We start from the raw sequence: 22,260 nt of genomic DNA, 5'->3' as shown, positions 1-22,260 counted from the left end.
GACACTACCTGCCTACCAGAATGGCTGAAATAAGAAGACAATATCAAGTTGCTCCAAAGAGCACATAATGTATAATTCCATCTTCATAAAATCCAAAAATAGACAAAATGTCATGGTTTTTAATTGGCAGCATTTTATCTCTCTTTCCAAGCAGTAATGAAATAATGATGTATCTTACAACTGATGGCATCTGGGTTGAGGTAAAATGTAGTATTACTGTTACTTTTTGTAATTTTTTTTAAGTTTATCACTGTTATTAGTCAAGTCATAAGATTTCCCTGACCCTGATCTGTCTCTTGCTCTCACTTTTCCGGCTCACGTCAAGTGATCAGTGAGACACTCCAAATTTCTTCTTCCCAACTTTTTAAGAGTAGCGTTCCTGTTTCTTAGCTTGATGTGTATTCCGTGGAGTAAAAACCACCCTTCCTTGACTCACCTGCATCTAGGTAGGACCAAGGTGATTATGTTTTGGTCTTTAGCAGGGGGAAGTATATGGGATAATGTGTAGGGAAGTGTTAACTGGGCAGGCCCAGATCACTCAAACATTGCACATTCCCAAGAAGGATCTGTTCTATGACTGGCCCTTTGCTGTTCTTGGGAATTGAGCTCTTGGAATGTTTTAACTGATAAGCAGAGACTTTCGCATACTCAGGGCTTTGAATCACACTGTACCAGTTTGAGTAGATATTTCGTAGAGACAGTGTCTTTCTTGGGGTCTGGAGTGCCAGTGATTCAGTTAGTCACAGGGGCAATGGCACTATAGGCTTGGGTGACTGACACTGGACCCTTAGACTCAGTCTTCCTGACTGACAACACTTGGCAGGGGTTGTCACAGTTTGATGCTGGAGAAATTACACATGTCCTGGGTGACTCCACTGGGAGAGACTCTTGGAAGTTTGCACTTGCTTTCCTCTGGACTTCACCCTTTGTTGAATTTGCTCTGTACCCTTCACCATAATAAGCTGCCACTGTATGAGGACCTGTGAGTCCTTCTAGTGAGTCACTAAAACTTTGGGTGGTCTTGGGACCCTTGGCATGGATAGTGTAATACATGATATCATTAACAAGAAAATATCCACTCCTCTCCCTCAACTCTCATGGGAAGAGTATATTTTCCTATCCGATTGGTATCGAACTTGGCGGTATGACTTGCTTTTGCCAATGACATGTGGGCAGAAGTGACTTTGTGCCAGTTCATAGTTTAGACCCTAGCAGGCACTGCATGTTTCTATTTGACCATTTGAGAGCATTTGACCTCCTTTATGGGAAAAGCATGTTTCAGAAAGCTGGTGACTATATCAGCCTCGGCTGTGGAATGAACACACACGAAGCCGACTGGAGTCCAAAGAGCAGCACGTTGCCAAGCCTGGTCAGGCCTGCAATCTGAGGCTAACCTGTAGTTAACTGATACAGGCAGCCCTGGAAACCTCCCTAAAGAACAGCTTGTGCGTGTCCTCTCTTCCGTGGCTGTCTTGCCTGGAAAACCAGATTTGATCCCAAAGCTCTAGCCACTCCTGCAGGGTGTGAGGGTGCAGGCCATCTACCCTCAGGATGGTACAGCAATGAGCTGGAAGGTACATGTATCCCTCATGACTTGGGGGAGCTGACATATTTCTAAGTTGTTCAGAGCACGGATAGGTTAGATTATCTGTCATGCGCAGCTACATTTAATCCTAATTAATACAATGAGCAAACCCTTATCCATCATAGACTCTAAGGCTGGAAGACACGAGGGACACCAGGCAAATGAAGAGAGCTCAGGTGAACTTCTTTTACCGTCTCCTGTTATGTTCTGGTCTATCCTCAGAATACGCATCTGCTACCAGTTTGGGTATTTACCCTCATCCGATGCCTAAAAGAACTCAACTCAGAAAGAAGAACAAATGGGCAAAGATTGACCTTTGGAATATTCCACCAGACAATTTCATTTTTAAAAATGTTTTCCTTTTTTTTCTTTTTTCTTTTTTTTTTTTTTTTGCCTCCAAGCTCTTTCAGATGAAACTTGACTGAAAGCCAATAAGTGAAATAAACATGGGCCAAAATGCTCTGAAAGAAGGCTGGTGACAAAGTCTGGCATTGTAAATCTTTCCTCTCCTAGCCCCGAGGTCGGGGGCAGGTGGGGGGTGCTCTGCTGAATCCCTCTGGCCTGATAAAGCACAGCACTATGCCCGGAAGTGGTACTGCATCCCTTTTCTGGATTTCACCCCCTCTCCCCACCTAGTCCAGGGCTTTGCTGAGAACACTTTATTGAGTGTCACATTATTATTCTCTTCAGTGCTTTCTCTCTTCCATCTGGGGTGGAAGGGAGACAGTGAGGCAGACAATTACATTGCTGATGTGGGATTTTTAGAGGAAAATTGAAGGAAATTATAGGGACTACCCAGCTGTGGTGAAAACTCCTCACTCTCTTCCCACAGGACCCATTATTTTACAAACTGCAACTATTTAAAATGATTTACAGTCACTTGCTAACTTTACCATGCTGTTAGATTCACTTGAATCCTACCTAGCTCTTAAAAAGAGTACAGACGGTGAAAGCATGCTCACTCTCAAAACAGTGTGGATTTGATGACTCCTATTTGGAAACTTGAAATCTACTACACTATCAAGGTCAATCTCATCTCCCCAATATTGTCTATTCTATTTGATCTTGTTTCCCATCTTTTAGATCCTGTCTCCTATGTCAGCTTATTTGTACCTTGGAACTTTCTTTCACTATAGCATCTTTGGCTTTTGGCCTGCTTAGTCCTCTCTTTCCAAATACAGAGGAAATCCCTTGAAGATGTTGTCCTTCCCCTTTATTTAAAGATATTCACTATGTAATTATATTCACTTTCTTCCTTTCTTCCTTTTTGGCTTCATCAAGAAAGGTCACTAAGACACATGATAATCCTGTAAGACTGACCCAAACCCTGCTGGCTTGGAGAGCTCACACGTTCCAGTTTAGGCCAGTTTCCTGGTTGCTTTATTACCTTAGAATCAGAAGTGTGATGGCACAGATGAAAATAAACAGCGAGGTTCTGTACAGTAGCAGCCGTGAGCAGATCTGTGGCTAATTGCTGAAAGACAGCATCTCCAAGGCTTGAGGTCAACTACGGGGGCCCGACTTTAGGAGGGAACTACTATCTGGTTCACTTTGTATTTTCACTTTAGAGCCTGCTGCTCTATACAATTAACACTTAGGCAATGGAGAAGAAAGTGTTTTTCTGGAGAAAATGCTCAGGGGACCTCCCAGTAGTTTAGATTGCAACACACAAAATGTCTTTAGTGTGAAAAAGAAAATGAAAAAGCACAAATGGATAAGGGATAAAATGAGTCACTTCCAAGATGTGCATTTAAGAACGGGAGAGCAATGGGCTGTTTTGAGCAGTGGCAAATAGATGATTTTGCCATTTGGCTTTCTTGGGGGGCGGGGAGGGGAAGAACTAAGGTTCTAGCTGGATACTTTTAAAAATATATAGTATATTAGGTTCCAACTTTGTTTTCAAATTATGAGAGTAACTCATGCTTGCTGTAAAAAATGTCAAACAGTAGAAAAGGATATTGCATTGTTCGGGGTAGTCTAGGCTATGCTGCACGTGGTAGTCAGTCTTAGAGATGGCTCCAGTCATCCACCTGCTCGTATTAACAATCTTGAAATTCTCATTCCTTTGAGTGTGGGCTAGATTTAGCGACTCACTTCTAACAACAGAGTAAGAAAGAGTGATGGGATGTCACTTCTGAGATTAGGTTGCAGGAAGACTGTGCCTTCCACCTTAGAGTCTCTGTCTGTCCCTTTCTGTCTTAAATCTTTCCCTCTGGGAAAGCAAACTGCCTACTTGAGCAAGCCTGTGGAGTGTCCCCTGATGTCTCTGGCCAACAGCCACATGAATGAGCATGGAAGCAAATTCTCCAATCCAGGTAGAGCCTTGAGATGTCCACAGCCTTGGCCAACACTTTGATCAAAGCCCCATGAAGTGTCCTCAATCAGAACCACTCCCAAGATCCTGACCAGTGAGCTGATAAATGTTGGTTGCTTTTAGTTGCTAAACCTGTGGGGTAAATTGTTATGTCCAATAGATAACTAAGACACTACATTAATTGACTCCCAAATCTCAGTGGCTTTACCCAATAAGTATCCCCATCTACAACACACACATGGACACTCATACTACCTTTTTAGTTCAAATTGGGGACCTCCTGGGAAACTGTCTTACTTGGGTAACTTAGTAATCCAGACTCCTTCCATTTTGTGGTAGGGAGATTATATGGAGGACTCACAACGTTAAGTATCCCAGACAGAAAGTGATGTGTGTCACTTCTGCTCATGTTTCAAGGGCAGAAACCAGTCACATAATTTCGCCCAACTGCATAGGAAAACAGGATCATACGGATAGTCAATGAGAATCATTACTTGCCACATGTGTAACATAAGTGAAAATCTACTTTTCTCCTCCCATCCATCATTCCATGTGTAACTACTTGAATCGTGCCTCTTCAGATAGACACACTTATTGCACAAGCACACAGGTTTACATGTGTAAGCAAATTGGTACAATAGGATCAAATTTCCTATTGAGGATCTCCTATTCCATTGAGATCTATCTCATTCTTGGTGACATCTGCTTGGTGTTCTATGGTATGGATATATATAATATATGGATATATATAATTCATTTAATTGTTTCTCTATTAATGAGGAGTAACTTAATAATTCTATGGCTAATGAATGTCTTAATAGATTTTCACCTGTTACTTCTCTAAGTTGTTCATATGACATCATGTGCACATTATCGACACTAGTCTCCACTCACCCCACTCTCGCTCCCTGCGTAAATAAAGGGCATTATCATATTTGCTCCCATTTTTAGGGGCCATAAGAGATGTTAGGGAGTTGTTAAAGTATTCAAGCTCACTAGCCATCATTCTGATATGAACATAAAAGAAAAGAAGAGAACTAGCATCTATATGCACAGGGTGCTTAGACACTGTGCTATCCATTTATATATCGATTTCACTAAAATCTCATGGTACCCGATGAAATATGTAATTATTATTTAGCTCCCATGGTGAAATCCTCTTCATGGACTTTAAGTACCTCCCTGCTTCAACTCCTACCACGTATACTCACCATGTAATTTCTTTTTCTTTTCTTTTCTTTTTTTTTTCACTAGAAAGCAGAGTTAACAGGCTGTGATGATTGCTACTTTTCTTAGTGAAGATACTATAAAGATCTGTGTGCCCTTACCCAGAAGATAGATCATGCATAGTAAAAAAGAAAAAAAGGAATATGTAATGTTTGCAAATTCCCTGGGAATAGTGTACAAATAAGAACACTAATTTGCTTTCCACATCTCTATTAAGGAATAGAACAAAATATAAATATATCCCCAATGATGAGAGAGAGAGGTATGACTGGCTGTCTCTGTTGGTCCACCATTTCCACCCGGGGATCTATTCAAGAGGCAGAATATTCTCTGCCTTCAAAGCAGTTGCCAGGTCATGTCTACGGTGTCTGAGGGTTGCAGGCAAACTCCTCTGGGTTCTTCTTTCTGACCAAGTGAACTGTTCCAGTTCAGAGGCTTGGGACTGCTAGACAGCAAAGTATTCCAACTTTGGCAGAGAGATAGGAACAGGGAGGGTAACATCTGAATTTTTATAGCATTTTCTTGGACAGGAAATAAAGAAAGAGAAAATTTTCTTGACTGATTTCTGGCCCCTGGAGTCCTATGGCTTCCTTCTCTCTGCACTAAAAGAAATAAAGTAAGGCTCAGTCTGGACAGAATACCATCTCCAATCCAGGCAGGGACTAAGATAATATTACCATTTCATTATCGCAGATGAACAAACAGAGGCTCTGAGAGATTAAGGAACTTCAATGCAAGATCTAAATAACTATACAGAACCACACAGACCTCAGGACACACAGTGTACCTGTTTGGATTGAACCAAGTGTACTCTTGGGACATGTATTTAAAATACATGATCCAGGGGTGCCTGGCTGGCTCAGTCAGTTAAGCACCTGACTCTTGATTTCGGCTCAGGTCATGATCTCATGGTTTGTGACTTTGAGCCTTGCCTTGGGGTCTGTGCTAACAGTGTGGAGCCTACTTGGGATTCTCTCTCTCCCTCTCTCTCTGCCCCTCCCTCTCAAAAATAAATAAACGTAAAATAAACAAAATTTAAAATACATGATCTAAACAGAGCTGTAGCCAAATGATATGCATCTAGAAGAGTCCTCCTACCCTCCCAACACCTTGAATGCTTTCTCTGGACGAGCTAAAAATAAATTCGTACCTTACAGCCCTTCTGCTCACAAAGGTTTTGGGGACAGGTGGAGAGAGCACTCTACTGAAGAATTTGCACCAGTTCTTTCTGCAGATGAAGGTGGTAGAGGATAAAGTTTCTGTTGGACAGGTATTCTAACAGGACTGGTTTTCTATGTATCTTCAGGCTTCGGGACATAGAACCAGGACAGGGGAAGGAAGGCAGCTGTGCAAACGAGTGTGAACGAGTGTATCCACGCTCAGGTGGGAAGACTGTACCCATTAGATTACATGAGTGAGGAGTTGTCCCTCTCTTTTATTAAATTGATCATCCCTCCAAGAATTATTATTTATCATTGGAAGACCTGTGTGTGTTCTGACAGTCCATTCACTGGTTCATTCGTTCATTCATTTACTTAACAAGTATTTCTTGAGTACCTGCTATGCCTCAAACACTGTTGTAGTTGCTGGGAATAAAGTCATGAACAAAAAAAACCAAAAGTCTTACCTTCATAAAGTTGGGCTTGTTTTGTTTTGTTTTGTTTTTCATTTTAGTCAGGAAGAGAATCAAAACGGTAGTTAAGTAACACAAGTGGTGTGTCAGATTACAAAGGATTACTGTGGAGAGAAACAAAGCAGAGAAGGGCAAAAGTGAAGGTGGGGTAGGGGAGGAGGTGATTTTAAATAGAATAGAGAGGAGGTGATGTTTGAGGCTGATGTGAGTGGAGTGTTCCAGTAGGGGAGCAGCGGATGCAAAGGCTGCTGGGAATGGTAGGGTGGCTTGAGAGGCTGGAGAAGGGTGGAGTCAGAAGGAAAGTGAGAGAGAAGGCCCAAGAGATGAGGGAAGGACAGGACAGGTTGTGCCTCAGAGGGTGCTAGAAAGACTGTAGTTTTATCTGAGCGGGATGGAAGCATTGCAGGGACTCCAACAAAGAATAGATAAGACGTGACTTATTTTGTTAAGGGACCACTCTGGCCGATCTGCTGAAAATCAGCTGTGGGGAGGCCATTTGGAAACTACTGCAATAATCTAGGAAAAAACTGATGGTAGCTTGGTTCGGATTAGCATGGAGGAGGAGGCAAGAAATGGTCCGACTCTGGATATTTTTACTGATCTATTGACTGTGGAATGTGAGAAAGGGGAAGTCAGGGAGGACACCTACATTTTTGGTCTGAACAATTAAGAGGATGGAGTTAACTGTTGGGGCAATCAGGAGTTCGGTTTTAAACATGCTAAATTTGAGATACCAACTAGATATTTTAAGTGACAATCTACGAGTGTATCCCTAGCTTCTACCCACGAGGTGCCAGCAGTGTCCCCCACCCCAGTTGTGGAAGCCAAAAACATCTTTAGGCACTGCCAGATAGTCCCTTCGAGGAGCCAGATGTCCCTAGTTGAGAACCACTGGTGGAGGGTTGGCACTCTGTTTGGACTGGGCTGGGAGCAGCTCCTCTCTCGGCAGTTTCCCAGTGGGGCTGAGCCCTGGGGTAGCCAGAGGTTCTGTGTTGCATGCACCCTTCTTGGAAAGTCCCAGGATCCCGGGGGGGTGGGGATGGGGCACTGGCCATGGCACTCCTGCGTGGTGGGATCACTGCACTTCTTCTTCCACAAGGCTGTCTCCTTGGCTCATCCCTGCCTCTAAGGTGGGTGCCTTACAGTCTTGTATATGCTCACCTTTTGGCTTGAATTTTCTATGTTCCAACCAGTTTCCAGGAAAGAAAGCAAAGGACAGGCCTCTGGTGGTTCTCCTCTGATTTCATGCCCATTAGCTCAATGAACAGCAGGTGTATGCAGCTGTTAAACCTCAGGGGAAAATGTTATATACCTGGATTAGATTGGCTTGATCTCTGATCACAATGAGCAAGTCAAGAAGCTGACGGATATTTCTTGGTAGAAAAACATTCTATCACCAGTCGATCAGCATTTAACGAATACCTAACCTAAATTCGCTTAGCACAGATGTCACATTTCCCATAACCCTAGATGAGGCATGCACCAATGTAGAAGCACTAATTTGGAACTTAATTTTAGGTATCTGAATCTTTTTTATCTCTCTGATCTTCCCACCCCCTTGATGTGCTTGGATTGCTTCGGAAAGCCTGGCATGTCGCTTGGATTTTGTGTGTTTCAGTACATTCTATTGGAATGTTTTCTTTCAGACATTTATGTCTGCCAAGTTGGTGACATTTCTCTCATGATGCGTGTCTCTACAAGTTACCAAATGCTTTCAGTTAAGCTGGAGCTAAATTTCTGTGTTGACTAATTCAGCTTTAAACACCAAATCCCCCTGGGGTTGTGTTCAGAAAGTGGACTCAGGAGTGGCTGCTGGGAGGGCAGGGAGATGTCTGAAAAGAAAGACACAAAGACTTTTACCAGTTTGTGGTCCAATTTAGATTCACCAGGACAAGCTAATCCTAATTCAGGGCATGTTATGATTTTGTGAGAGATGGCTGCTCCGTCTTCCACTTGTGATTTATTAGTAAGTGAGCTCCTGGAGGGTGAGAGGCCCAGGGTATCATTTGGTTGGCAACTTGAAGCACTTCTGAATCTTCTCCCGTATTCCATTTTCTGACTCTCTTTCTAAATTATTTCCCTATAGAAGGCTTTCCTTATAGTCACCATTTGAATTATGCAGGATACTGCTTGATTTATTATATACTTCCATATTATTACAGAGTCATGAGGCTCTGATAGAGGTTTAAATATAGCAGCTCTATATTTAATTTTCTCAAAAGGGGTCTTTTGGTAATAGGAGTTTTTCAGGAACAGTCACTGTCCCAGCTATGTCTACATACCTTGTCTCGTGTCTGTCTGCCATTATAAAGCCTGATAAAACTAGCCACTTTCCCAGCCTTCCTTGAAATTAGACCTTGTTTAGGCCAATGAAATGGTAAAAGGAATGTACTGGGGTGGCAGGGTTTCTGGGAGGAAATTTTTCCACACTGAGAATAAGAGGGTGGTGTACGAGGACAGTGCTTTCTAGCAGCCCTGACGACCTACCTGCTTCCTGCCTTTAACTATAGCTATGTGGGATGAGTGCAGCTGTGGCAGCCATCTTGTGACCATGAGGGAAAGCTCTCTCCTCAAGAGAATTGCAGAGACCCCAGATCTAGCACTTTGACCTAATAGAAAACTCAGCTGAAAGGGGCTTAAACCATAAGGATACTTATTGTTTCCTTGGTGGTGGGTATTTCTGGTGGTGTTTTGATAATCTTACAGCTAATAGCAATTCAACAGAAACTAAAATTCAGTCACCAAAGTTCACACACTCGTTAACAGAGCTAATGCTAGAGCCTGGGGACGCTGTCTAGCAGAACTCTGTTCCTTTATGCCTCACTAACTCTGTATATATAGTTTTTAAAGTTAAAGAAACACAAAATACTTTTGCAACTGCACAATAATATGTGTGGATAATCATATAGGATGAGACATAATTTCAAATTATGTTTAATCGGTAAGAACCTTGAAAATGGACCAAATCCAGCAAATAAGATAGCAGAACTAAGGCTGAGCGTAAGTTTTAAGATGAAAATATCTATATAACATTTAAGTCTGGATTATATGCAGAGGCTTGTAAATCTCATACTCTGTGACTTAAGTGACTTATTAACAATTTAATTTGTCCCCATACCTTTCAGAGTCCTTTGGATTCTTTGCCACCTTGAAGTCGAGCTGTGAGTGGTGCATTCTCTTACTATCTACAAAAAACAAAACAAAACAAACCAGCATAAACCGGAAGCGGCTCCCCAGTGCTCTGAGCCAGATTCATCCACTTCCCTTGGCTCTCTGTGTCAAGTCTAGCAAGTACTGAAAAGGAAGCTTCTCTCTCTCTAACATTCTGAGCACTCTTGAAAGGACTTGGCCTTTTGTTCACAACTGCTCCTACATTAAGGGCAAACGTAGAGTTGGTAAAAGGTCTAGGCGTGCAATAGCATGTTGAATATAACTCTTTAAGATACAGAACCTTGTAGGATCTGGGAATCAAAATTATGCTTGGGCTAGCAGCTTGTATGCAGCAAGATTCATCCCGATGTAATTTTAAAGAGCTGAGATCCTAAGCTGACTGGATCAGCCTCTGAAAGAAAAAGATGAGCTCAGTATGCCATGGCTGTGCTACTCCAGCAGCCACAAGATGCTTAAATATGCTAACTCTGAGCGGGGTAATGCACTGTGACATGTTCAGAGGAAGAATTGAATTCCACGAGACAAGAAAGCCATTGATGCAGGCCTTTTTATGCAAGTTGATTAATAAACTTCTCAATGGATTATACTAACATCAACTGCTTTCTCTAGAATAATGTACAACAGGAGGTTGAAAACTTCTCAGCGGACAGCTGACAGCAGAATTTATCATTGGAAGGGAGTTGGCTCTAGCAGCCAGAATGTGTCCTGGGGAAGAAGGTGAGAGAGCTAGAGGGCTTGGGTGTTGACTGGTTCTACAAAGGCCCAGAAGGAAATGGAAAACTGTTCCAGTGAGGCATTTTTGTGCTGTGGTAGAAGGGTATGAGAGGAAGGGGGAAGATGAGGGAGAGGCAGGGGGACTCGGTGTGAGGTACAGGAAATACAGAGCATTAGGTAGCCCTTGAAGCATCCCACATGGCTGGAGGGGCTGGAAGGGCTTCCAAGTACACGGATGTCTTGTTGAACTTGACATTCTTTGTGATGTAAACTCTTCTTTGGACTACCTCTAAGTCTCCAATGCAATCTAATAAACACAAAATCCACCCACTGTGAGTGGATGCCTTTCGTGGAATTTGAGGGAGGGGTTGCATTTTGGGTTTGGGTCTGTGCAGTTGTGGGCTAGAGATGACATCTGTGGATTGGTAAGGAGGCAGCAGACTGAAGAAGAGATGGGAGCCAGAAGGGGGTGGAAGAATTTAAAGGCACACTTTCTCTCCACCTCCATTTTGTTGGAAATGTTTGGAAATCCTAGAAAGGGTTTACAGATTTGTGTAATACCATCTTGTTACCTGCATTAGGACTTGTGAGTCGCTCCTGGTGGGGGAGGGTTGGGCATCTCCCTCAGGCTGCTCTCTGTCCTGGGAGGCTGGCAGTGTGGACTTGGCTTCTGGTTGATTCTGGCTCGTGGGAAGCCCCATGCAGAGCCTCTGTAGGAGGTTAGAAAAAGGGAGGAGAATGAAGGCAGGGTTCCTGTTCCCTGCCTTCCTCCCTGTGAGGTTACTTTGGGTTAAATGTGGCCTTGTCTGAAGATCACTGATTTCTCTTAAGGGGACTGTCTTTCTTTTCAGGTTTTAATAACCTGTCGCTTCCTTCCTACCTGAGCACTGGGTAAGGTGATCAATCTTCCTGGTTTGTAGGAACTGAGGGTATTCCCAGGACATGGGGTTTTGAGTTCTCAAACCAACACAATCCTGGGCAAATGGGGATGAGTTGGTAATTCCAGCCCTAGGAACAGTTAACAGCTCCTTTGCTGGTTCTAGATTGAGGTTACTGAGCTATCTCTGTGGTTCCCATCCCACCCATCCTTACCTTTGTAAGTAACCCTTTTGTAAAACAAACACACCATCCTGGAATTATCTCATTCAAGCATGTTGTCTCTTTCCTGTTGGGTCCTGGAGTGGCACACTGGTTTTCCATGAACACTCGTGACCATGTTCTCTCACAGCTGTGGTTTCCTCAACTGCCAAATGAGAGAGTGACACTAGAACATTCCCCTACACCTTTCCAGCTCCAACATCACAAAGAGATTGAAAAGAACATCATGATTTTTATCTCTTAAAATTGTGTAACTGTCTCTTTTATTCCTGTTGTCATCTTCCAGTAATACTAGGTAAATAATTCTTTAAAAATTTTTTTAATGTTTATTGGTATTAGAGAGAGAGAGAGAGAGCGAGCATGAGTCAGGGAGTGGTAAGGAGAGACAGAAACAGAATCTGAAGCAGGCTCTAGGCTCTGAGTTGTCAGCACAGAGCCTGACGCAGGGCTTGAACTCATCAGTCGTGAGATCATGACCTGAGCCTAAGTTGGATGCTTAACCGACTGACCCACCCAGGCACTCCTCCGTCTAAGGAATTCTTAAGGACTTCCTATTGCCTCAGCTCTGCCTGGGGAAACTGACATGCATGGCACATAGTTCTGTCCCTGGATGGGGTCATGTCTGGTTTAGGGGGAGGGAAGGAGTGAGAGGCCAGACAGCAGATTGTTTCAGCACAGAGTGCTATGTGCTAAATGAGATTTATATGTGGTGTCCAAGAAGCCCAAAGAGGGGTATCCAACCAAGTCTAGAGGGAGTCTGGAAGGCTTTCTGGAGGAAGGCACAGCTGAACTGAATTTTAAATGATGTGTAGGGGCCGAGCAAAGGGGAGAAAGGAAAGGAAAAGGGCAGGTAGAACATTCTTTGCAGAGGAATGGCATGAGCAGAGGCCTGGAGGAGGGCAAAGACATGAGCTATGGGGTGAATATGGGGGGACTTCCGCAGGGTGACATTAGCTGTTCAGTTTTGGTGGAGCCTAAGATGCGAGGCAAGAGATGACCCTGGAGAAGGAGGCAAGGCTGCATGAGAGGGGGTCTGGCGGAGTGCTCAAGGAGGGGCCTTTTTATCTTATAGAGAACAGAAAGCCACTAGATAATGGGTTGTTTTGCCATTGAGCAGGGCGACCGACTATTTAAATATCCAGTTTCTGAAAATAGAACATAAAGAGTAGCTCTGGACCACCAACAAGAAATAACTTGCGTTCAGCAAACTTCCTGAAGTGTTGTTCATATATAATGGAACTTTAGATCTTTAGTATTTTTCACTGTATGAAATAATGAAATGATGCTGCTGTTAGGGAAATGTATGAAACTCCACCCCAAAGCCCTTCTCTGAAGGAAAAACAGCAGACACTAACTGGCCTGATAAATTGACCTTGCCTGTCTTCATTCATTTACTTCAACATTCATTTTGTTTCAGCTAAATTTTGAGGTTTTGAGGACAAAAACTATGTTTTATGGCGTCACCAGCAATTAAGGCATTGTTTGGCACGTTTGGCTCAGTAAATGTCTGGCCCACAGAAAACAAACAAACAAACAACCCACTTCACTGAGTGCCCACCAAGCAGCGGGTGCTAGCTGCACTAAAGCCAAGAAACACAGAATTCCGATCCCCAATACATTGAAGGTCGCAAGTGGACCTTGAATTAAACAAACTGTAAAAGACATTTGGATTCATTTAGAGAAATTAGAATATGGAGTGAGCATCAGATGAAAAGAGAGATTATTATTTAGTTAGGTATAGTAACAGTGTTGTGGTTGTGTGACAAAATATCTATTTAAAACATGTAACATTGGGGCACCTGGGTGGCTCAGTCCGTTGAGCATCTGACTTCAGCTCAGGTCAAGATCTTGCGGCGGGGGTCCTGAGGGCTGACAGCTCAGAGCCTGGAGTCTGCTTCAGATTCTGTCTCCCTCTCTCTCTCTCTGCCCCTTCCCCACTCGTGCTCTGTCTCTCTTTCTCTCTCTCTCAAAAATACGTAAACATTAAAAAAAAATTCTTAATGTGATGTTAAAATTGGAAGTAGTTGTGGTTGAAATAATATCTAGGCATTTACATTAAAATATTATCTCTGTGCCATAAAAAGTTTGTTTAAAAACAAAAAAAAATACTATCAAAACAATGAAGAAAGAAGAAAGAAGGGAATAAAAGGAAGGAAAGGAAGGAAGGAAAGGGGCAGAGGAGGAAGTTAGCTAGTTTCAGTCGGGAGAAGCTTCCAGATTAGAAAACACAACATTCCCAAGGTCACACACACAGGAGTAAATCTGCTTTGTGCTGAGCATGAAATAAAAGCGTAATCATAGTTTGAGTAGAAACCAGGAAGAAGGAACCGGGAGGAGTAAATTTTGAGTGAGGTTTCTTAGGCTCCTGACAAGAGCCCATCTCCAACTGAAGTCATGATTTCTTTCCTATTCTCTACATTAGTAGAACAATGTTTCTCATTTTATCTCCAAGTCTAGTATCATTTCCAAGAAATACAATGGGGTAAAACCTACCTTGTGACAACTTGGCTACAATGCATGCCAATGATCTGAATAGTTGCCTGTAAATGACGCTCATTAGAGGCTAATTGTGTGGCCTTGGTTACTGATGATAACAGTATTTTTTCTTTCACTCATTCATTAAAATCTTACCAAGTGTTTACCATGTGGCGAGTGATGCAGTGGCATGGAAGCAGAAGACAGGGCAAAGTTCCGACTTTCATGATGCTTACATGCTAGCGGACTTTTGGGGAACAGGGTCACAGCTTACAAGTATGTGATTGTTCTTCTTGGCTCTGATCTTGGCAACAACCTGATAAGATTAGTCACTGTTTCAAACAACCTTGCCTTTAAACTGGAGGCTCAGGCTGTTCCATGACTGGCCCTGGTTATGTTGCTCATAAATGGCAGCCGTACTATCCAAACGTGGATCTCTCCTGGAGTCCAGCTCACCCCCCAGCACACCACAGTCTGCTTTTTCTGGTGTTGCTTCTGTCAATCCGAAGCAAGTGCAGGTATGATGTGCGTACTGTGCCTAATGATGAATGTCAGCACTGAGGTGAGCAGTGATGGCTCTTTGGCCATAAGCAAGTGTTCTACTTGGAGCTAATCTGGGGTGCAGATCTGAGGGTGGCTCTGTTAAGTACAAGCACACTGTGACACGTCAGGGGAGATTCTCTGCTGCCAGCTAATTATCACTTAAATTTGTCAAGAAGGCAAAAAGCACCTCTCACATTTTATTTTAAAATATGAAAACCTTTGGAAAAGTTTGAGGGTGATTTGCTCCTCTTCCCTCTTCACAGACAAGCCCCCCCCCCAAAGAAGGTGTCCCTGGGCCCCCCCCCAAACAAGGTATCCCTGGGGCACTCCAAGGGGTGGCAATCCCTGGACAGTGATTTCACACCGTATAAGATGCAAACAGCACAGACCAGCGCAGGGGAAGGAAACAGAGAGGATGGAAATGAAAGATGGATCTCAAAGCAATTAACTAGAGATGATTTGTACCCAGAAGGGTTGCCGATGCGGAGAGAATGAAGCCAGACTCAAAAGGCCACATAATGTATGATTCCATTTATATGAAATATCCAGAACAGACAAATCCCTAGAGATAGATACAAAACAGATTACTGGTTGCCAGGGGCTGGGAAGGCAGGGAGGGAGGATAGAGAGTGACTGCTTAATGGGTACAGATTGCCTTTTAGGGTAATGAAAATGTTCTGGAACTAGGCAGTGGTGGTATCACACAGCATTGTGAATGTACTAAATGTCGCCAATGCTAATTTTTATGTTAGGTGTATTTTACCACAGTAAAAAAATATATATATGCACACATGCACACACACACTTAAAAAAGTAATCTTTCTGGTTTGTTAATAGCAACTGCAACCTCTAAGGTCCTTTGGCAACGTACCTGATGAGTGGTCATGCAGATTGTACCAGAATATCCTCACTGAGAAGAAAGTTGCTCAAAAGTAAGTGTGTTTCATTTTTAGGAAGCTCTAATTGTTACAAAACTCACTGTGAAAGTGGATTAAAATCTATATTCTGGAGAGAAAGAGAGAGAGAGAGAGAAAGGGAGGCTTGCTGAGTGATCAGGATGAGAGGGTATCTGGTATCTCAGATATTCCCCACATTTGTATTTGTGCCTTAAGAGAGAGGGCAATTCTAGTCAAGGGTCTTGCAAGGACGGCTATATAAAGATATGCTCCACTCTAAAGTGGGGTCACTGCATTTTCCTGAGCATGTGAGACTTAAAGGGCTTGTGTGGAATGCAGGAGTTATGGCTGGGATTATTCTAGAATTTTGAATAATAAATTGTTCAAAATCTAGCCTTATTGAGCACTGCAATAGAGGGCAGGGAATCTAGAAAATTTTTCAGAATTTTCTATTTGAGGAAATACACTACTAGGCTCATTTTAAAATGAGAGAATCTTGGGTGGGATGCATGAAAAAAAAGCACATTATCAGAAATGTTCTGTGTTTTATAAATAGATATACAATCAGTTTTTTAAAAATGGATCCTCCAAGGGCTTTGATTTATAGGAGTATTATGCGTCCACTTTTCCAAAAACATGTCTTTTGTGTAAATCAAGTACACGTGTGCATCTCCCTTAATTTACATACTATAACCTAAACAGTACATATACATGCATAGTTAAATATTAGGAGAGATGAATAGTTTAGAAATTCTTTTGCATTCTGGTTTAATTAATCGTGAGAAAGATAAACAAAAACAAGTCAGTGGTTCCCTTGAGCAGGGCTCATGGTGTTCTGGTGGAAAAAGGCAGTAACAGCTGATTCTGACTTGATTCACCCTGGACTCTGTTCGCGTCCCTCATCTTTATGCCCCTGCTCCCTTTTGTGCTTCTCACAGCTCATCTGGAGTGCCATGAGTAATTAGGGCTCCCTTCTACCTGGCTCTTGAAGAGCTTTGTGGTGCCACAAAGAAAAATGTGAATTTCATCCCTGGGAGCTAGCAATGTTTTGTGTTTTCAAAGCTCTGCTTTTAGACGGTTCCCAGCAAAGGAACATACTTACCTTTTATCATCATTGTAGCGGAAAAATACTAGCCTGAGGATGTGGGCTGCTAAAAGCTGCCGGAGCCTGCCTACCTTTAGTATTTAGTGACGACGTTAGAAGCTTTCTGCAACCCATACTCGGGTCTGACTCAATGTGGGGAGAAGCCAGAAATACCAGAGCAATTCAGGAAAAACAGGAGAGCGGCAAGGGATAAGCCCAGAGGAAAGGAACCTTTGTTTTAGACCTCGGGAGGAGACATAACCAGGTTACGTCACAAAGGGCGTGAAAACCACGTATCTCTCCCAGAAAGTGGTGAGAGCCGTGTATAGAAAGACCCACGCAAATCTCCTATTCATTGGAGCTTTGAGGCCTATGATTTTCTCTAAGCATGGGAGGGGCAGGTAGTTTGAGATGAAGGACAGGCCCAGAACACACTGTCAGGGTGCAAACTTTGCTTCTCCCTCCCTCCCCTTCCTGTGGATTTATTAGGCAGGCGGGCAAATCGGTGTGCAAAGAATAGATTTGCTGGAATAACAGCTGGGTAAATGGCACATTATGCAATTTTGCAGGCGCACACTGATTTGCAGTTGCACAGAAATGATACGAGGCAAAGGGCTGTGCCGTGCCAGCTTTGGGCTGAGCATCCCTCTTGCCACTTTGTCCGGAGAAGGGTTTTTATCTGCAGTCTGTCCTGCAGCCTGCAGTTCTGTGCTGCACCATCCCTAGCATGGGGGTGGTGTTTACTCGCCCGCGTGAAGAGGACGTTTTAACTCTCCATCTTCCCCTCCAGCGTGCAGTATTGATTTTCTGCTGCGAGGAGACAGAAAGACCTTTCTTCAAAGTACCTTTGGAGGCAGAGCTGGCTGTGGGCTGAGCTTTGTGAGCAGGGGCCTGCATTCAGGGAAGGCAGAATCTCGTCCTTAGGCGCAAACTGTGTTTGGGGGTTTACTAGTCACAACAAGTTCTTGTTTCACTGTTAGTTGTTTAAGAAAAACCCAACAGACGGAAGCTGCTCCATTGCTAGATTCGTCTAAACAAGTCGGGATGAGTAGCTTGGCTAATTAATACCTGCATCTATTGTGCAGTTTGAGATGACATATTTTGCAGATGGTGCCAGTTCAACAACGGAGAAACAATTGTTCTGAAAAACTGAGCATGAGGGATATTTCCATGGGATTGCACCTTGACTGTGCAAATGTTCTCCTTTTAAAATGTGATTTGCAAAAGTAAGGGGTATCTGAAAATTCTCCAGTCTGGAATTGTTTGTTACGGCAGTTTATAGAAACTCTGATCCTGCCTTGGAGGTGTGAAATACTTACCAGTATCGTCTCGTAAAGGAAAAAAAAAAGTTCACACAGCTATCCCTTGCCCTAAAAGTTCCCAGTATATAGGATGCCAAATTTGTAGCCTTGATAAAGTGAAGAGTTAGTCTTTTATTCCTTTGAAATCAAGTGCTCAAGTTCAATGGCTACCCGTTGCTTAACAGATTAAGTATAGAGCCCCTTGCCTGGGTTTCAAAAGGCCTTGAACCACACACACACACAACATCTACATGCCAAGTGTGAGACTGCAATGTGTTTTTATTAAGTATCAATACCATAAAATACAGTAGGAGAAATTCCTGAGGTCTGATTGAGAGGAAAAGACAGAATGCATGGACCACAGGAGAACTGATTCTTCAATTCACTGATCCATTTGAGATATGTTTCCCAAGAAGTAACTGATAGAGGTGCAGGGTGAGTGTACTCAAAATGATTTTTAAAACAAAAACAAATGCCATGAATGAGTTATTGGTAGCTAGAGGTGAAAACACTAGTTTACTTTGGTGTATACCCTCTCTGATTTGGAAAGGGCCAACTTTGTGGTGGCTTTTAGTTATGCAGATGTAAGGCAAATTTGGGTAGGAACCAAGAAGGGCTCTTGGAAGAAGGGAATAGACAATACCTTTGCATTTGAGGTTCGATCCTCCATAACGTGTCACATGGATCGAAGTGACCATGATTGAGGGCAGCTGTTTATAATTGAAGTCCTCAAGGAAACTCGTTTTAAGGAGGAGGGAAGTCCAGAGTGGTGGCCAAGGCCAACATCATCACCAGAAATGGACACAGAGCATCAGGGTATGGCTGATGCTAGAACAGCTCCTGGCCAAGGAGGAGTGTGTGTGTGTGTGTATGTGTGTGTGTGTGTGTGTGTAAGCCTAAAGAGCTCAGTAAACAACAGGTGGTCAGGTGATGGCTTTGGGCAGTGTGCTGTGAGCACTGCTGACTATGAGATGAGGAAGCAATGATGCTCCAGCCCTTCCCTGCACCCAAGGAAATACTCTCATAGTAGTGAGTTCCTTGTCACCAGAACATGAGCAGGAATGGACAAGGACTGCTCAGCATTGCCAGAATTCCTGGTTAAGGGCACTCTTTCTTTCTTTCTTTCTTTCTTTCTTTCTTTCTTTCTTTCTTTCTTTCTTTCTTCTTCTTTTTTTGTTTTTGGCAGAGACCCCGTGATGCAGAGAAGGGGGTTCTTCAAAAGATGACCCCGTGATGCAGAGAAGGGGGTTCTTCAAAAGATAGCACAGTTTTTGAGCCCATTGGAGTTCTCAACTTATCTTGTAGCTGGGGGTGGCAGTGGCACTTTGTACTGAGGAAGGACACACATTATTGAGATAAATGGAAATAGGGATCAGAAGTGGTTGGATTTAAAACAGAATGAAATGTGTCCTAATCACATGCTCTGAGTTGGAAGTCTCAGTCAGGGCTCTTCAGAGAAACAAATATAGATACGCTTAATAAGTTATACCAATAGGAAGAGAAGGAGAGGGAGGGAGAGAGAGAGAGAAAGAAGTTTATTTTAAGGAATTAGTTTACATGATTATGGAGGTTTGGCAATTCGAAAATCTGCAGGACAGGCAGGAAGACTGGAAATTTAGGTAAAAGTTGATGTTTCAGGGGCACCTGGGTGGCTCAGTCGGTTAAACATCTGCCTCTTAGTTTTGGCTCAGGTCATGATCTCACAGTTCGTGAGATGGAGCCCCGCATCAGGATCAGCACCGACAGTGGGGGAAGAGAGCAGGAATGACGACAGGGAACGCAGCTCAAAAGAGAAGAAATGTTATGGGATTTCAGCGTTATGGGAGAGAGCAGCTCAAAGTATTCATGGAAGCTGCCTTTGGTGTGCGTCTTGAAGGATAAGGGGATTCAGTAGGTAGGAGAGCACATGAGAACATTTGAACAAAAGAAGGAAGATAAAATATACATACAAAGAAAGCCACTTGGCGATAGCATATGGTTTGTGGTGACATAGGAGAAAGGGCTTGAGAGCTGTCTAGGAGATAAATGGCAGGTAGGGACTTTGTCATTTGGTATGCAATTGCAGGGGGAGGGCTATCATGGAAGGTTTGATTTTTGAATAGGGTAGCAATGTGATTAGCACTGTGCTCCAGGGAAACTACTGTAATAAAGGTTTTCTGGATAGATCTGAGAGAGAATGACGTGGGATAAACAGTTGGAAGACTAACATCTATGCAGTGAGGGGTGGAAACCAGGGTTGAGGCTGCAGTAATTGAATTAAGGGATCCTGTTTTCAAGATATTACAGCAGTCAAAGCTATAGGACATGACAATTAATTTGGGATAGAGTGAACAAGAATAAAAGCATACAGTACTATTTGCAGGCAGTATGAATGAAAAAGCAGGGATAATATTAACAGAAGAGAAACGGGTATGGAAGACAAGGTGATAATTTCATCTTCAGACATTTTTTTTTTTTTTATTTTATTTTTGGGACAGAGAGAGACAGAGCATGAACGGGGGAGGGGCACAGAGGGAGACACAGAATCGGAAACAGGCTCCAGGCTCTGAGCCTGTATCAGCCCAGAGCCTGATGCGGGGCTCGAACTCACGGACCGCGAGATCGTGACCTGGCTGAAGTCGGACGCTTAACCGACTGCGCCACCCAGGCGCCCCTCATCTTCAGACATTTTGAGCTGAGCATTCTGGTGAGACAATCTGGTGAAATTCTTCAGAAACCAGTTAAAACATGGTCTGGAACTTAGGAAGGAGGTCAGGGTTAGAGACGTGTATTTGTTTCTAATGGCTGTCTTGGCAAGGCATGTCTGGGATAATCCTGTGTCTGGAGGCTCTGCCTTGTAAATATTGCTTCCTATTTACAAGGACAATATGATGTAGTGGCCAAAAGCTTTCGCTTTGGCTTCAGCTAGGTCCAACCCAGCTATTTACAGACTCCATTAACGTCGGGGATATTATGCTTCTCTATGCCTTGGCTTTCGTTTTCTATAAGTTGTAAATAATAATATCAGGATGGTCATATTAACTATGTTAATGCACATAGGTAACCTGGCTGGGCTGCTTTTGTTATACTCCTGGAACTGTTAACAGAAGTGCCTCTCCTTCTCTGGCCAAATCCAAGACATCTTCCTTTCCTGCTCATCTGAAATCGCACATGAAACTCCTTTTTCCTCCACCAGCATGAGTTGAATTCACTTGAAATGGTGGGAAAGTGCCATCCTAACTTGTCTGTCTGTGAATCTTCTATCTTGTCCTCTGTGTCTTGAGAGATTAGTTGGTGACGTAGAGGTTGAATTGTACCCTTAGCCTGAGGATGTGTCTGTGGTTTAGGTTCACTCACATAATGGAAAAGAGGTTATTTATCTTTTCCCTTGAAAAAAGAAAATCAACCCTTAATCAGACAAATTTTCTTGCATAGAGATGATGGCTAAAGTTGCAGGAGTAGATGGCAGGAGTGGGGGTAGAAGGAGAAGAATAGAACCTAGAATAGCATCTAGAATAGAATCTTGGGGGATATTATCATCTATGAGTTATGGAGAAGAAAAATGTGCTATTATTGTTACTAAGAAGGCAACCATAATTAAAGACAAGAATGTTATTTCTTTTGTTCACCATCAGCATTAATTTATTCACTCACTTATTCAGTCATTGATTTAACAAATATTTATTGATATCCACTAAATACAAGTAACTAAATAGAGCAGTGCGCAAATAAGGCAAACAAATTTTGGCTTTCTTGGTGCTTGGACTATATAGCAGGCACTTAAAAGAATACTTGTTAAATGAATGAATGAATATTTGGGCAAGCAGCATGTTTGAATGGAGCCTTTATTAAGTGCAAACACTGTATTTTATAGACACTGGGAAGTTTTTGTAAAGGAGTAAAGCTAGTAGGCATTCTTTATTTTGAAACACGAGGCTCCTAGTTTAAGCAGGAGACTTCTTCCACCATTTCCAAGATTGACAAATTTGACCATTACAGAATTTTCTGGTCGGTAAAAAGAGAAAACTAGTATCTGTTAAGTTTCTACTAAGTGCCAGACCTTAGATCAGGAACTGTGCATATATATAGGACCCATTGAACTAGCTCTACAACACTCATGTGCAACTAACATTATGTATTTTTTAATTAAATAAGATTGTGTCTGGGTTGGCCCAGACCATCAAGGGTTGGTGAGAAATTCAATTTCACCTCTTGCTGGGGAGGAACAGGCTTCTTCCTA

This window comes from Lynx rufus, unplaced genomic scaffold (genome assembly GCF_022079265.1).
Source record: "Lynx rufus isolate CCGP_SWC_20201006 ecotype Redwood Valley unplaced genomic scaffold, mLynRuf1.p SCAF_26, whole genome shotgun sequence".
Classification (NCBI taxonomy): Eukaryota; Metazoa; Chordata; class Mammalia; order Carnivora; family Felidae; genus Lynx; species Lynx rufus.
Note: the sequence above shows the minus strand (reverse complement) of the source record.